Source organism: Prionailurus viverrinus, unplaced genomic scaffold, assembly GCF_022837055.1.
Source record: "Prionailurus viverrinus isolate Anna unplaced genomic scaffold, UM_Priviv_1.0 scaffold_55, whole genome shotgun sequence".
NCBI classification, from domain to species: Eukaryota; Metazoa; Chordata; class Mammalia; order Carnivora; family Felidae; genus Prionailurus; species Prionailurus viverrinus.
Genome location: NW_025927617.1, coordinates 321,091 through 337,148, shown reverse-complemented (window position 1 = coordinate 337,148; position 16,058 = coordinate 321,091). Strand labels below are relative to the sequence as shown.

The 16,058-nt window shown below is 42.7% G+C and overlaps 1 long non-coding RNA gene across 1 annotated transcript in view; it reads left to right on the top strand.

The window, feature by feature from the left end:
* Window positions 1–4,703: 4,703 nt before the first annotated feature.
* LOC125159653 (uncharacterized) overlaps window positions 4,704–16,058 on the top strand; it is a 34,550-nt gene continuing 23,195 nt past the window's right edge. The window contains exon 1 of the long non-coding RNA XR_007149869.1: window positions 4,704–16,054. This is a non-coding gene — a long non-coding RNA (uncharacterized LOC125159653). The remainder of the gene's footprint in view (window positions 16,055–16,058) is intronic.

Below are 16,058 nucleotides of genomic sequence, written 5' to 3'. Positions count from 1 at the left end.
ACCACTTGTTCAAGTTCTTTATTGTCAAATGCACTATACCTGGCTAATTTTATACCTCCCTTTAAAAGAAAAAGTAGCAACACTGTGACAACATCCAATGCAATGACCTGTTTGTATCAAAATAGTATAGTTTCTTGCCTCTGCAGTTCTTTTATCTGTATCAACTGTTCTTAGTAGCCTAGAGCCTGAAAATGTCCTGTGTCTGATGTGAGTGACAGTCATCCAGAATCATCATGTTGTCACCATTTTGGCAGCATAATCTCACCCAATCCCCTGAAAGAAATTACTATGAGAGCCAATGGGAGTAATCTGCTAGCCTGGCTGCTCTCCAGGAACCAGGGCCTGGCTGCAGAACTCCAGGATAACCAGTTTATATCTTGTCTTTTTACCTTTTAAGGTGTTTATGTGAAATAAAACATTTTAATTTCAGAAAGTCAAATTTATCAGTCTTTTGCAGTTGATGATCTGAGTCTTGTTTAAGAAAAATTTCTTTAACCCAAGGTCTAAAAAGTATAGAACATTACCACAATTGTAGAAAATTCTATCAGACAGAGCCGTATTAGGCAGGTCTAGTTATCCTAATGATTGGTAACCTAGGCTAAAGACACAATAAGCTGAAACAGGTAAGTTCTAGAGTGGAGTCAGATTCCTGGTGATACTATTAGTTCATGGCCTATAGAGAAAGAGTTTAAGATTTGTCCAGGTGACCTGATAGCATTGCTGCTGATGGTAACTGGCTTGTTTTTTAAGTCCTACTGGTTAGGCTATGCTGAGAGCCCAGGTGTTAAGGGAATACTAATCATATAATCACCTTTTTTCTCTAATGACTGAGTGATATCAAAGTGGTTGTAGCTACTAAATTTTATAGGTATGATTGTTATTTTTCAAATATACCATGATCATTAAAGTGATTTAGAACCCCACACAAATTACACAATTCTCACTAGAGAGATCTAATACACAAGGCAGTCTTGTTAACAGAATTGTTTTACTAAAGCACCACCAAAGCTATGGGTCCAAGGACCTCTACTCTGGCATCCTCATGCTGTCACTAGCTTTTAAACCAAATGCAAAGAAATCAATATCCCTCAATCTCAATTTACTAACCTATAAAATAAGACTCCTTTACCCCTGTTCCTTTCACTAGAAACTTGTGAAAGCTTAAATTAGAATGAAATCTTAAAGACATTCAGAATTATAATCCCACTATCTTCCCCAAACCTGGAAAGCACAGCAGGTCTTGCTTGTAGGGGTTTGCTCCATAGTTAATTTTTGGGTATTCAGGAAGTCTTCTGTGGAAAATTATCTTCCAGACTGAAATTCTGTTACTAGATTCTCTTTGTGTTAAGCATTGTCTTCTCAGGGGTACCACATGTACAACACAATTTCCCTCATTTTGAATAACAAGTCAGATACTTTTTTGTGTGTGAACCAAGAGCACTTAGAGGATGGAGTGTATCCTAAAGGAAGACAATTTTACATACTTTATCATTTATCTGGAGACTGGAGGACATGCTTACCTGGTAGTATTTGCCTTAATAGTTACATTTTCCAGTTTAGCCAGTAGGAGGAAAATGTATCCTTTGACTTTCTAGGAGTTGTTGTGTGATATTTAGTTTACATTGTCTCCCTCTGGTTCTCCATTATTTCTTTGATAAACAATATAGGAGAGTTTATGAGATTAAATGCTTCTCACTGAAATAGCCAGGTTTGTGGGGTCAGCTTTGGCTTTTATACGAACTTTTGCCTATCAGATACTGCCAATGGGTGAACTTCACTTCTGTGCCCTCATAATTGGTTCAACGTTGGGGGTCATCAGATTCATGGAGGAAGTAGGGAAATACTAAAGATTAAGGACTCACAGTTAAAAAATTACAAACAGGTCACAAATAGTATAGCGTCTTGATTAATAAGGGGTCAAAATTACTTTCTGTGAATTACCTTCTGTTCTTTCCTTTGTCTTGCTCACCAATTGACTTAAAAGTACTTCTAATCTCTACGATCAGGGGCCATACAAAGGCTGAGTTCTGGAGTAGAAAAGACACTGGCTCAAAATACTGCTGTGTGACCGACCATACGCATATTACGTAACAGCTTCATTATCTATCAAACAGGAATAAACCGGTATTATCTCATTAGATAATGGAAGGGAAAGTCCCTCAGAGAGGGTTCTAACCTTAATGTAGTGCTCTTCCTAACTTCCTTGGTTCAAGAGTTTGGTGGGGTAGTTATACATTCTGGCTGAAAGAGGTATTGGGATTCTTTATCAGCATATCAAAGCTTTACTTCCCCCTTCTTCCCATTTCAAAACCAAGCTGAACTAAAACCCTTTCATTTGTTATGCTGTTTGTGGAGAATTTTAGCATCCGTTATCTAATTTGATTTACCTAACGTCCCTATGTATAGATAAGAACCCATTGAAAACCCATTGAAGTTGTGGTCAATAAATGAAGCCTACTTCTAGCCTAGTGTTGTCTTTCTAATATGTTGCTGTTTTCTCTAAATCTCCCCTTTTTTCTTGTTACTGGTTAAATTTTGAACCAGTTAAACCACAAAGATGTCTGGCTTTCAATCTTCTAGGCCCCTCCTCTTCTACTCCTTCCCGCCCTCAGGTCCCCTCCCCCTCACTTCTTAAAGCACTGCAATTTGCTGCGGCCGCCATATTTCTTCCTTTCCCGGGGTGGAAGCTTGCTAACAGTGGATATCTTTGCCCGTGTGGTTCTTTCTGGAACATTTTCCAGCCCCGACCACTCCTTATGGCGTATTTCTTTTAAAAAATTCACGAAAATTCCATAAAATATTTTAAAAATTCTAAACTTTCTCCGAGTGTTCTCTTGACATCTCCTCCCTATTTTTTCAGGTATTTGGAATATTTTTAGGTAATTTTCCATTTTAAAGGAATTTTTCACTGGAATGATTTTTGGTTGATGCCTCTGCTTTGTCGTGGTTTAGTTTTTTTTCCCCCTTCTCTTTTCTACATTTTGCCCATCGGGGCTGTGGATACCAGGTTTTATTATCATTTTTTTCGCCCAACGGGGCTGTGGATACCTGCGTTTTAATTCTTTTCTTTTATTTATTTTTTTTAATTTGCCCATCGGGGCAGCGGATACCTGCTTTTAATTTTTTTTTTTTTTCACCCTTAGCCCATCGGGGCCTCGGATACCTGCTGTGTCTCCTTCCCTCCCCTTAACCCTCTGGCCCATCGGGGCAATGGATACCAGCTTTAAAAAAGTTCCTTTTTGGCCCATCGGGGCCTCGGATACCTGCTTTTATTATTTTTTTTCCCTTGCCCATCGGGGCCTTGGATACCTGCTTTATTTATTTATTTATTTTCCTTTGCCCATCGGGGCTGTGGATACCTGCTTAGATTTTTTTTTTCTCATGGCCCATCGGGGCCTTTTATGGATGGAAATGTTGGCTTTTGTGGTTCGTTGTACTGTCTGGAATGTCTACAAATTTATGCTGCTAATCAATCGTTTGGTGTTGTGTGAGTGGACCTACGGCTTTAGCTGGGAGATGACTTAGCAGTTAGGCCAAGGAGTTAGGCTGGGGAGGAAAGATGGCGGCCACTTCAGCCGCTTGGCTGAGGGTTAGTTGTGCCAAGTATAAATTAGGGAGCTAAGATGGCTAGCGGGACAGGCAGAGGCAGTTACATGCATTGCATTAGCTACATGTTTTGAATGAGCTGATTTGGGGCTTGTTAGGAGCTTTGCATGAACTGTGGTATCATGAGGTAGAAAAACAGGATGGTCTTCTGTCATGTTACAAGAGGATGGTCAAAAATGACAGGGAGAAGGTTAAGGCATAGGGTTCAAAATGGCGATTTTGGGTTTGCGGTATTGCTCAGCATGGCTCTCTGCTTTGTTAGAGTGTCCAAAATGGCGGACCCAGTTTTGCCGCAGTGTTCATGTGGCGGGAAGGCCATATCATGGTGGTGTCTTTGTTCTAGTGCACAGCATGGCGGTGCAAATATTCTGTTACATAGTAAAAGATGGCGGCTGGAGTACTTGCCGCAGTGTAAAACATGGCGGGCTTTTGTCTTTGCCGTGTGCATTTCCTAACAGGTTTTGCCGCAGGGACAATATGGCAGACCTTGTCATTTGGATGTCATGGCAATTTGTCACGTGGACGTCTTGGCGGGGATTTTTACCGGTACATTCTTGGCGGGCTTTGCACCAGATGGGCCTGCCGCATTGTTAAAGATGGCGGGCTTTGTCGTGTTTGCCGCGAAAAGTGAGAGAAAGGTGGGATGGACAATGTTGGATTGCCGCATGACCCACCCAATCGGAAAGGGTGGAAGGATTGGGCACAGCCAATTACTGGAGGAGGGAGTTAGATTGTGTGAGTTAGCATAGCACTTCATCGCGGTCTTTATTCATCCAGTCAGGAGGAAGCAGAGGAGCCATGTTTGTACGTCTTCTCCCAGTGGGTGGTACTCAAGGTCTTTCCAAGGACACTTCCTTTTTACACTTCCCTCCCCTCTCACTTGCTCCCTCCCCTCCAGCATTGCCTCCTACAGTGTTGGATATTTGGCTCTGTTGGCTGAACCTTACCTCCATTTTTCTGCATTGGTGCCATGGCCCAAGGCTAGTTTACTCTCCCCCTCCCCTCCCCTCCCCCCACCTCCTCCCCCTCCCCTCCCCCCACCTCCTCCCCCTCCCCTTCCCCCACCTCCTCCCCCTCCCCTCCCCCCCACCTCCTCCCCCTCCCCTCCCCCCCACCTCCTCCCCCTCCCCTCCCCCCCCACCTCCTCCCCTCCCCTCCCCCCACCTCCTCCCCCCTCCCCCGTCCCCTCCCCCCCCCCCTCCCCCCGCCGCCGCCTTTGCTCTTCTGCAATTTGGCCAGGGACAGTGCTCCAAGCCTGCTGGGTGTGAACATGGTGGCAGTCCTGGCAAGAACCAGAATGGATCACAGATGATCGTTGGCCAGCAGGTGGCAGAAGAGGAATCCCTGCCTTCCTCAAGAGGAACACCTACCCCGTGGCTACTGCTGGGGTCGGATTTTGATTTTTATTTATTTCTTGGATTACAGTCCTATGTAGTTTGATTATGTGGTCTGCTAGCATTAGTTTTAGGCTTTAAGTTACTATTCTGGAAATGTAGTTAGGGGCTTTGCTTATTTGTAGAATTCAATTACATTTAATGAGTTTTTATTTTTGAGTTCCTTAAAATAAGTAAAAATTTTCAATTTGTTTTACTAATTCCTTAAGTTTTTTTGGCTTTAGATATTCAAATTCAAATTACTATTTAAAAAATTTTTACTACTTTTTTACTCTGAAATTGACTTAATAAACTACATCTTTTTGGATTTTGTAAGAGTCTTATAGTACAGAAGTAGTTAATTAAAATTTTAACTTTATGACCAAATGTAATAAGGAATATTTGAAGGTCCACTCCAGTCCAGGCCTTGCTTTGTTCCCATCCTTAATGCTGCACGAATTGAGTAAAAACTATCATGCAGGAAACTAGACTTACTGTGGACTTGTTTCCTCTAGAAAAACGTTATATTTGAGTGTCAATGCCCATAATTTCAATTTTCTGTGGTGCCTTGCCTCCATAGTTCCCATTTCCTCCCCAGCCCTGCTCCCAGCAACCGCCCCCCAATCTAGCACCAGCCCTTCCCCTGCCCTGTGTCCAGCCCTGCCCCTGCCCTGTCTCCAGCCCTGCCCCAGCCCTAGCTCCAGCTGCCCAGCCCTATCACCAGCCCTATCCCTAGCCCCAGCCCGAGTCCCAGCCCCAGCCCCAGCCCCAGCCCCAGCCCCAGCCCCAGCCCCAGCCATCACCCTAACCCTGCTTCTCCCTAAAGTCACTCCAATCTGCATTGATTTGGTGCTAAAAGTTGTCCATTGCTCATCCATAAGACTGGAATAACCCTGTGTGCCTCTAGCATTTGCTGACTTTCCGAGTTGACTACCTGAGTTATCATTTTCAATTAATGTACACAGTCCCATTTGTCCACTGTCCCACGTTAGAACAATCAATCTATTCACCTTTGTGTCAATGTTAGAAATGTTAATTGAGTTTAATATCAGATAACTATTGTTCATATTTTTAGTTACTCATCATCTCTATTCCCTGCCCTTAAGGAAGGAGAAACCATTCTTCTGTCATTGCTGCAGTAGTCACAGTCCCCGTTTTCTGGGCAGTGCTCATAATATTGTGCTGGTCACCTGAACTCTACCCTGAGTGAAATTTTAATTGTCCTGCCCATTGGATTAGATCCCAGTCCTTTTGCTGAATTCAGGACTGGGTGCAGAAAACACGAATCTTTTGTTCAATAGTTAACATGCTCAGTCCCAAATTGTATTAGCCTTGTCCATTAAACAAAGGCACCCTACCATTTTTGTCCTGCTTCTGGGATGGCCTGCTGTTCTTTGACAATTAAAGTACCAAACTGTAATTGTACGTTGTCTTGCCCAGTAATCAATGACCCTTCATCCCCTTTGCATTGCCACTAGGCAGTGCTGAGTACCTGGGACCACGTTCCTTGAATGATTGATGAGTATAATCCCAATTGTCCACACCCCTGTTCATTACACAAGTCCTTTGCAACTCCTTTGCACTATAGCAGATGGGCTCATCTTCAAAGTCCTTTACTTTGGGATATTAATGAATACAATCATTAATATTCAAGATCCTGCCTAAAAGGTAAGACCCACCCATGCTCTCTTTTTACTCCTAGGTAGTGCAGACTACTTACTACCCTGCATTAATATGTAAAATCCTCATTGCCCACTGTCCCAACGGTTAGTCTAGGATATAACTTTATCTTTATGCCATTGCTTATGAGGGGTTCTGATTACCCAAGGTCACTTAAACAGTTGATGTGCATAATTGCATATGTCCATGGTGCTGCGCAATAAAAAATGGAATCCCACCCCGTCCTAACCACTTTGGGATATTGCTAGTGAGTGCAGATTATTCAGGAACTCAGTTGTTGGACAGTTAATTTGCACAGTTGGAGTTGTGCAGAGTCCTGTCCATTTGAAAGAGCCACTGTATTCCATTTGCATACTATAATGTGGGCTGATCACTCAAAGACACTTCTCTTGAATTGATAATTTTCATAATTGCATTGGCACATGTTCTGTGAACTAGCCACACCCACTCCCTTTGTATTCTAGCAGGGGACCCTTACTACTCAAGAACAATACACTAGGATATTTTATGTGTACAATATTAATTGGCTAGACTGAGCCTTTTGTATCAGGAACCCTGCACCATCTCTATATCTAAAAAGTGCTAATTATCTAAGGCTCTTCTCCTAAAACTGTTCATGTGCAAAATTGCAATCCCCAATGTCTCCTACTGTTAACCTAAAATCCTATTTCCACCTAACTCCCTTTGCATTATTGCAGAAGGCACTTGGGTCCTTTAAGGTGCTTAAGGCAGTTATGGTCCCTTCTGTTAGTCTGGGATCCCATCCCCTCCTACTTCCTTTGCATTACTGCAGAGAATACTTGGAAACGTTAATGTGCTTAACTGCAGCGATAATTCCTTCCATTAGTCTAGGATCCTATACCCTCCTACTCATTTTGCATTAGCACAGATTGTACATGGGACTGTTAATGTGTTCACATGCAGCTCTGTCCCTTATGTTAGTGTGTATGATTCTATCCTCTTTAACTCCCTGTGCATTACAGCAGAGGGTAGTTGGGATCTTTAAGGCCCTCAAAGGCAGCTATGGTGCCTTCTGTTAGTCTAAGATCCCACCCCCTCCTACTTCCTTTGCATTTCTGCAGAGGATATTTGGGACTGCAATGTGCTTAATTGCTGCCAGAGTCCTCTCTGTTTGTCTAGGATCCCAATCTCCTCCCTCTTACTGAGTTTGCATTACACAGAGTACAAGGGACTGTTAATGTGCCTAAGTGGCAGCTATGGTCTCTTCTATTAACCTAGGTTCCCATCCCAATCTAAATTCTTTTGCATTACTGCAGAGGGTACTTGAGACTGTTAATGTGTGTAATTGTAGTTACAGTCCCTTCTGTTAGATCCTGTCCTCACCTACTCTCTTTGCATTATCATGAAGGGTACAATGGGACTGTTAATGAGCTTAATTGCAGCTATAGTTCCTTCTGTTAATCTAGTTTCCCACTTATTCCTGCTTTGCATTATAGCAAAGGGTACTTGAGACCTTTAAGGTGCTTAAATGTAGCTATGACCCCTTCTGTTTATGTTCCCATCCCCTCCTACTTTGCATTACTGCAGAGGATACTTGGGACTCTAAATGTGCCCAATTACTACTTTCCCTTTTCTTTTTCTTTGTCCCATCCCCTCCCACAGTTTGTATTATCATAGAAGGTACAAGGGACCATTAATGTGCTTAGAGGCAGCTATGGTTTCCCCTGTTAACCTGGGATCCTGTCCCCACCTAACTTCCTTTTGCATTATTGCAAAGGATACTTTGGACTATTAATGTGCTCTAAGGAAGCTGTGTGGTTCCTTATATTACTGTAGGATTCCATTGTCTCCAACTCCTATGCATTACAGCACAGGGTACTTGGACCCTTTAAGATGCTTAAATGCAGCTATAGCCTCTTCTGTTAGTTTTATACTCCCATCCCCTCCTATTTCCTTTGCATTACTGCAGCAGCTACTTGGGACTGTTAATGTGCTTCATTGCAGCTACAATCTCTTCTATTAGTCTAGGGTCTCATCCCTTCTAGTTGCTTTGCATTAGCACACAATATACATGGGACTGTTAATTTGCTTAAATGCAGCTCTGTCCCTTATGTTAATGTAGCATTCCATCCAACTCCCTATGCATTAGAACAGAGGGAACTTGGCACCTTTAAGGTGCTTAAATGTAGCTGTGGTGCCCCCTGTTAGTCTAGGATCTCATACCCCTTCTACTCCCTTTACATTAATGGCAGGACATTTGGGACTGTTAATGTGCTTAATTGCAGTTACAATCCCTTCTATTAATCTAGTTATCCTATGCCTTCTCACTTCCTCTGCATTAGAGCAGATGGAGGATTTGGGACTGTTAATGAGCTTAATGCAGCTATAGTCCCTTCTGTTAATCTAGTTTCCCATGTAGTTTCCCTACTTCCTTTGCATTACAGCAGAGGGTACTTCAGACCTTTAAGGTGCTTAATTGCAGTCATGGTCCTGTCTGTTTAGGATCTCATATCTTTCAACTCCCTTTGTATTATCTTTGGGACTGTTAAAGTGCTTAGTTGCAGCTGTGGTCCCTTTTCTTAGTCTAGGGTCCTATCCCTTGCTACTCACTGCATTACCTGGGAGTGGATTTGGGACTAGTAATGTGCTCATTTGCAATTGTGGTCCCTTTGGTTAGTCTGGGTTCCCATGTCCTCCAACTCCTGCATACAGCAGAGGCTACTTGGGACTCTTAATATGTTTAATTTTTGCTGTGGTCCCTTTCAGTACTCTAGGATTCCACACCCTTCTATTCACTTTGCATTAGCACACAGTGTATATGGGACTGTTAATGTGCTTAAAGGTAGTTCTGTCCCTTATGTTAATGTAGGATTCCATCCTTTCCAACTCTCTATGCATTAGAGCAGAGGGTACTTGGCACCTTTAAGATGCTTATACATAGCTGTGGTCCCCCCAGTTAGTCTAGGATCCCATCCCCCTTCTACTCCCTTTACATTACATGGCAGGGCATTTGGGACTATTACTGTGCATAATTGCACTTACAATCCCTTCTGTTAGTCTAAGATCCTATGCTTTCCCATTTCCTTTGCATTAGAGCAGATGGTATTTGGGACTGTTAATGAGTTTAATTGCAGCTATAGTCTCTTCTGTTAATCCCATGCACTCCTACTTTTGTGTTATAGCAGAGAATACTTGAGACCTTTAAGGTGCTTAAGAGCAGGTATGGCCCCTTCTGTTAGTTTATGTTCCCATCTCCTCCTACTTCCTTTGCATTACTGCTGAGGCTACCTGGGACTGTTAATGTGCCTAACTGCCACTATAGTCCCTTCTGTTTGTCTAGATTCTCATCCTCTTCTGCATGGATTACATTACCACAGAGGATACAAGGGACTGTTATGGTGCTTAAATGCAGCTACTGTCTTTTCTGTTAACTCAGGTTCCCATCCCCACCTAATTCCCTTTGCATTATTGCAGAGGGTACTTGAGACACTAATGAACTTATTGTAGCATTGGTCCCTTCTGTTAGACTGGGAACCCACCCTCACAAACTCCCTTTACATTTTAACGGAGAATACACGGGACTGTTAATGTGCTTAAATGCACCCACAGACCCTTATGTTAATGCAGGATTCCATCCTTGACAAACCCTCTATGTACTACAGCAGAGAGTAGTTTCTACCTTCAAGGTGCTTAAATGTGGCTATGGCCCCTTCTGTTAGTTTATGTTCCTGTCCTCTCCTACTTGCTTTGCATTACTGCAGAGGATACTTGGGATGTTAGTGTGCCTAATTGCTGCTACAATCCCTTTTGTTAATCTAGGATCCTGTCCCATTCCACACTGTTTGCATTACCACAGAGGGTACAAGGGATTGTTAATGTGCTTAAATGCAACTAAGATCTTTCCTGTTAATCTAGGACCCGATCCCCACCTAACTCTGCATTATTGCAGAGGCTACTTGGGACTGTTAATGTGCTCTAATGCAGCTGTGGTTCCTTTTGTTAGATGAGGATCCCATCCCTACCTGCTCCCTTTGCATTATCATGGAGAGTACCTGGGACTGTTAATGTGCTTAAATGAAGCCACGGTCCCTTAAGTTAGTGTAGGATTTCATCCTCTCCAACTCCCTGTGCATTACAACAGAAGGTACTTGAGACTTTTAAGGTGCTTTTAAGCTATGGTGCTTTCTGTTAGTCTGGGATCCCATTGCTACCTAACTCTCTTTCAATTACTGCAGAAGGTACTGGAAATCTTTAAGAAGCTTAAATGCAGTTACAACCCCTCTGTTAGTGTTCCCAGCCCCTCCTACTTACACTTTGCATTATTGCAGAGGATACTTGGGACTGTTAATATGCCTAATTGCCACTACAGTCCCATCTGTTTGTCTATAATCCTAGCCCCTCCTAAACGTTTGCATTTCTACAGGAGGAACAAGGGACAATTAAGTGCTTAAATGCAGCTATGGTGTCTTCTGTTAGTCTAGGATCCTATCCTCTACCTACTTACAGAAGGTACAAGGTACTGATAATGTGCTTAAGTGCTGCTATAATCCCTTCTGTTTGTCTAGGATCCTGTCCCCTCCTACAGGGTTTGCAATACCACAAAAAGTACAAGGGGACTGTTTATGCTTAAAGGCAGCTCTTCTTTCACCTAGGATTCCATCCCCACCTAATGCATTTGCATAGTTGCAGAGGGTACTTGGGACTGTTAATGTGCTTAAATACAGCTGTGATCCCTTATGTTAATGTAGGATTCTATCCTCTCCAACTCCCTATGCTTAATAGCAGATGGGACCTTCAAAGTGCTTAAGTATACTTACAGTGCCTTCTGTTAGTCTGGGATCCCATCCCTACCTAACTCCCTTTGCATTACAGCAGAGAGTACTTGAGATCTTTAAGATGCTTAAATGTAGCTATGCCCCCTTCTGTTAGTTTATGTTCCCATCCCTTCCTACTTTGTATTACTACAGAGTACACTTGGGACTGTAAATGTGCCCAATTACTGCTATAGTCCCTTCTGTTTGTCTAGGATCCCATCCCCTCCTACAGAGTTTACATTATCACAGAGTGTACAAGGGATTGTTAATATGCTTAATTGTAGTTATAGTCCCTTCTGTTAGACTAGGATTGCATCTCCACCTACTCCACTGCATTATCATGGAGGGTACATGGTACTGTTAGTGTGCTTGAATGCAGCTACAGCCCATATGTTAGCATAGGGATTTCATCCTCTCCAACTTCCTATGCATTATAACATAGGGCATTTGGGACCTTAAAGGTGCTAAAATGCAGCTATGGCCCCTTCTATTAGTTTATGTTCCCATTCTCTCCTACTTCCTTTGCATTACTGCAAAGGATACTTGGGACTCTTAATGTAGGTAATTGGTACTACAGTCCCTTCTGTTAATCTAAGATCCCATTCCCTCCTACTTGCTTTGCATTACCACAGAGGGTACAAGGGACTGTAAATATGCTTCACTGCAGCTCCTGTCCTTTATATTAGTATAGTATTCCATCCTCTCCAATTCCCTATGCATTACAGCAGAGGGTAGTTGGTATCTTTAAGGTCCTTAAAGGCAGCTATGGTGCCTTCTAGTAGTGTAGGATCCTATCCCCTCCTACTGACTTTGCATTACTGCAGAGGATACTTGGGACTGTTAATGTGCTTCATTGCCACCAGAGTCCCTTTAATTTGTCTAGGATGCCATCCCCTTGTATTTGCTTTGCATTAGCACACAATGTACATGGGACTGTTAATTTGCTTAAATGCAGCTCTGTCCCTTATGTTAATGTAGCATTCCATCCAACTCCCTATGCATTAGAACAGAGGGAACTTGGCACCTTTAAGGTGCTTAAATGTAGCTGTGGTGCCCCCTGTTAGTCTAGGATCCCATTCCCCTTCTACTCCCTTTACATTAATGGCAGGACATTTGGGACTGTTAATGTGCTTAATTGCAGTTACAATCCCTTCTATTAATCTAGTTATCTTATGCCTTCTCACTTCCTCTGCATTAGAGCAGATGGAGGATTTGGGACTGTTAATGAGCTTAATGCAGCTATAGTCCCTTCTGTTAATCTAGTTTCCCATGTACTCCTACTTCCTTTGCATTACAGCAGAGGGTACTTCAGACCTTTAAGGTGCTTAATTGCAGTCATGGTCCTGTCTGTTAGTTTAGGATCTCATATCTTTCAACTCCCTTTGTATTATCTTTGGGACTGTTAAAGTGCTTAGTTGCAGCTGTGGTCCCTTTTCTTAGTCTAGGGTCCTATCCCTTGCTACTCACTGCATTACCTGGGAGTGGATTTGGGACTAGTAATGTGCTCATTTGCAATTGTGGTCCCTTTGGTTAGTCTGGGTTCCCATGTCCTCCAACTCCTTCTGCATACAGCAGAGGCTACTTGGGACTCTTAATATGTTTAATTTTAGCTGTGGTCCCAGTAGTTTAGGATCCTTTGTATTACTTTTGTATTATCAGATGGTACTTGGGACTAAAAAATGCTTAATTGCATCTCTGGTCCCTTCTGTTATAGGATCCCAATGTTGTCCAACTCCCTGTGCATTACAGCAGAGGTCATTGGGGCTGTTAGTGGGTTTAACTGTAGCTGTGGTCCCTTCTGTTAGTCTAGTATCCCAAGCCCTCCAACTGCCTTTGTGTTACTTGGGAGTGTATTTGGGACTCTAAGTTGCTTAACTGCAGCTGTTGTCTCTTCTGTTAGTAGTTTCCCATGCCCTCCTATTATCTTTACATTATAACAGAGGGTCCTTGGGATTGTTAAAGTGCTTAATTGCTGCTGTGGTCCCTTCTGTAATTCCGGGGTCCCATCCCCTCCTACTCTGTTTACCTGAGAGGATTTTTGGGACTGTTAAAAGAGACCACATAATTAAATTAGTATAGTTTCCCATGCCCTCCTATTCTCTTTGCATTACAACAGATGGTACTTGGGATTGTTAAAGTGCTTAACTGCAGGTGGGGTCCCCTCTGTTAGTCTAGGATCTCTTGTCCTTCCCCCTTTACATTACCGGGAGCAGATTTGGGAATGTTAACATGCTTATTAATTACAGTTGTTGTCCCTTCTGTTAATCTAGTTTCCAGTCCCTTCCAACTGGTTTCCCATTACCTGGTAACAGATTTGGGACAATTAATAGGCTCATGTGCAGCTGTGGTCCCTTCTGTTAGTCTAGCATTCCATGCCCTCTAACTCCCTTTCCATTATAGCAGAGGATATTTGGGACTTTTAATGGCTTAATTGCAGCCCTGGTCCCTTCTGTTAGTCTAGGATCCCATGTTCTCCAACTCACTTTGCATTACCTGAGAATGTATTTGGGACTGTTTAAATGCTCTATTGGAGTTGTGGTCCCTTTTGTGTGTCTAGTTTCCCATGCCCTCCTACTCTTTTGCATTATAGCCTTGGATACTTGGGGCTGTTAAAGTACTTAATTCCTGGTGTAGTCACTTTTGTTGATTTAGGATCCCATCCCCTTCTACTCCCTTTACATTATCTGGGAGGATTTGGGGGACTTTTAAAGTACTCATTTGCAGCTGCGGGTCCCCTTTGTTAGTCTAGGATCCGATGTCCTCCAACTCCCGTTGCATTATAGCAGATAGTGCTTGGGACTGTAAATGTGCATTACATACAGGTGTGGTCCATTTTGCTGGTCATGACCACCTCTTCCCTTTATATTACCTGGGATCAGATTTGGTACTGAAAGGTGCTTAATTGCAGCCTGTGTTCCCTTCTGATTAGGATCCCACACCTCCATCTCTATTTGCATTACAGCAGGGCGTACTTGGGCCTGTCACATGCTCTGTTGCAGCTGTGGTACCTTCTGTTTTGTAGGATCCTATGCCCATCATCTCCTTTTTACATTATCTGGGAGTGTATTTGGAACTTATAAAGTACTTAATTTTAGCTGTGGTTCCTTCTGTTCATATACTTTTCCATGCCCTCCTACTGTCTTTGCATTATAGCAGAGGGTACTTGGAACTGTTAAAGTGCTTCATTGCAGCTGTGTCACTTTTGTAGTTTAGCATCCCATGACTTCCCAGCCCCTTTACATTACCTAGAAAGGCATCTGGGACTGTTAAGGTGCTAACTGCAGCTGTGGTCCCTTCTGTTAGTCTAGGATCCCATTCTCTTCTACTCCCTTTGCAATACTTGGGGAAGGTTTTTTGGGACCATTAAAGGGCGCTGTTGCAGGTGTGGTCCTTTCTCCTGCTCTGAGATCCATGCCCTTCAAACTTTGGGTTACTGCTGAGGGCACTTGGTACTATGAATGTGCTCAAATGCAGATTTGGTCCCTTTTCTTAGTCTCAGATCTCATGCCTTCCAACTCCTTGTACATTATCAGAGAGGGTGCTTGGGACAGTTTTTATGCTCAGTTACAACAGTGGTCCCCTTTTTAGTCTATGATTTCATCCCTTGCCCCTCGCCCCGCAACTCCCTTTGCATTACCACAGAAGGTACTGGAGACTGTTCAGGTGTATCTCATTCTCTGACCCCCTGTTAGCATTATAGTAAGGGGTGCTGAATACCAAAACCCCCCTTTTTTTTTGCATTGTTAATGTGCATAATTGCATTTGTTCATCTTTCTCTGCAGTAGATAAGATTTCACTAACTTCCCTTGTATTCAGCAGTGAATGCCCTTTATTCAAGACCTTTGTACTACAATAAAGTGAACCATGGTAATTGACCACACTGTCATTCATTTAAGTCCCCTGTACTCTCTGTATTAATTACGTTAGTTATTTTTGGGGGGGATTATTTGTAGCAAAATTCCAGTGTTTATGGTCCTTCACTTTTAACTAATTTCCCACCCTTTTTGTATTGCATCAGGGGATGTTAGTATCTCAAAGTATTTCTCTTAGGACTCTAAATGTGCATATACCCTCTTGATAAGCTAATATCTTTATTTCTTAGTATTATAGCAGGGGGTACTAACCACCTAAGGTCCTTCTTTTGGACAGTTAATGTGCCAGATTGCACATCCCCCAATTGGGGATCCCATCCCCATCACACCTTCTCTGTGTCAGGCGTGCTGACCAACTGTAACTGCTTCTCCTTTATAGTTTAAATGTGCATAATTACAGTAACCAATGGTCCCTTATGTTAGAATGGGATCTCATTTCCTTGCCCAATTTACATTACTGTGGGGGCTTCTGACTAGCCAAGAGTCACTCTCTTGGACTGTTAATGTGCATACTTAAATTCACTCTTATACCTAGATAAGGATTCTCCCCATACTATTTATATTCCAGCAAGAGGTGCCTACTACTTAAGATTTTACACACTAATGCAGTTAATGTGCACAGCCTTTGTTGTCTTGTGCATACTCAGTTGTCCACAACTGTACCTTTTAGTTCAAGACTCCTGCAATTACTGAAGCAGAAGTGACTGACCACCTTAAAGCCTTTCTCTTGGGACTCTGGATGTGTGTAGTAT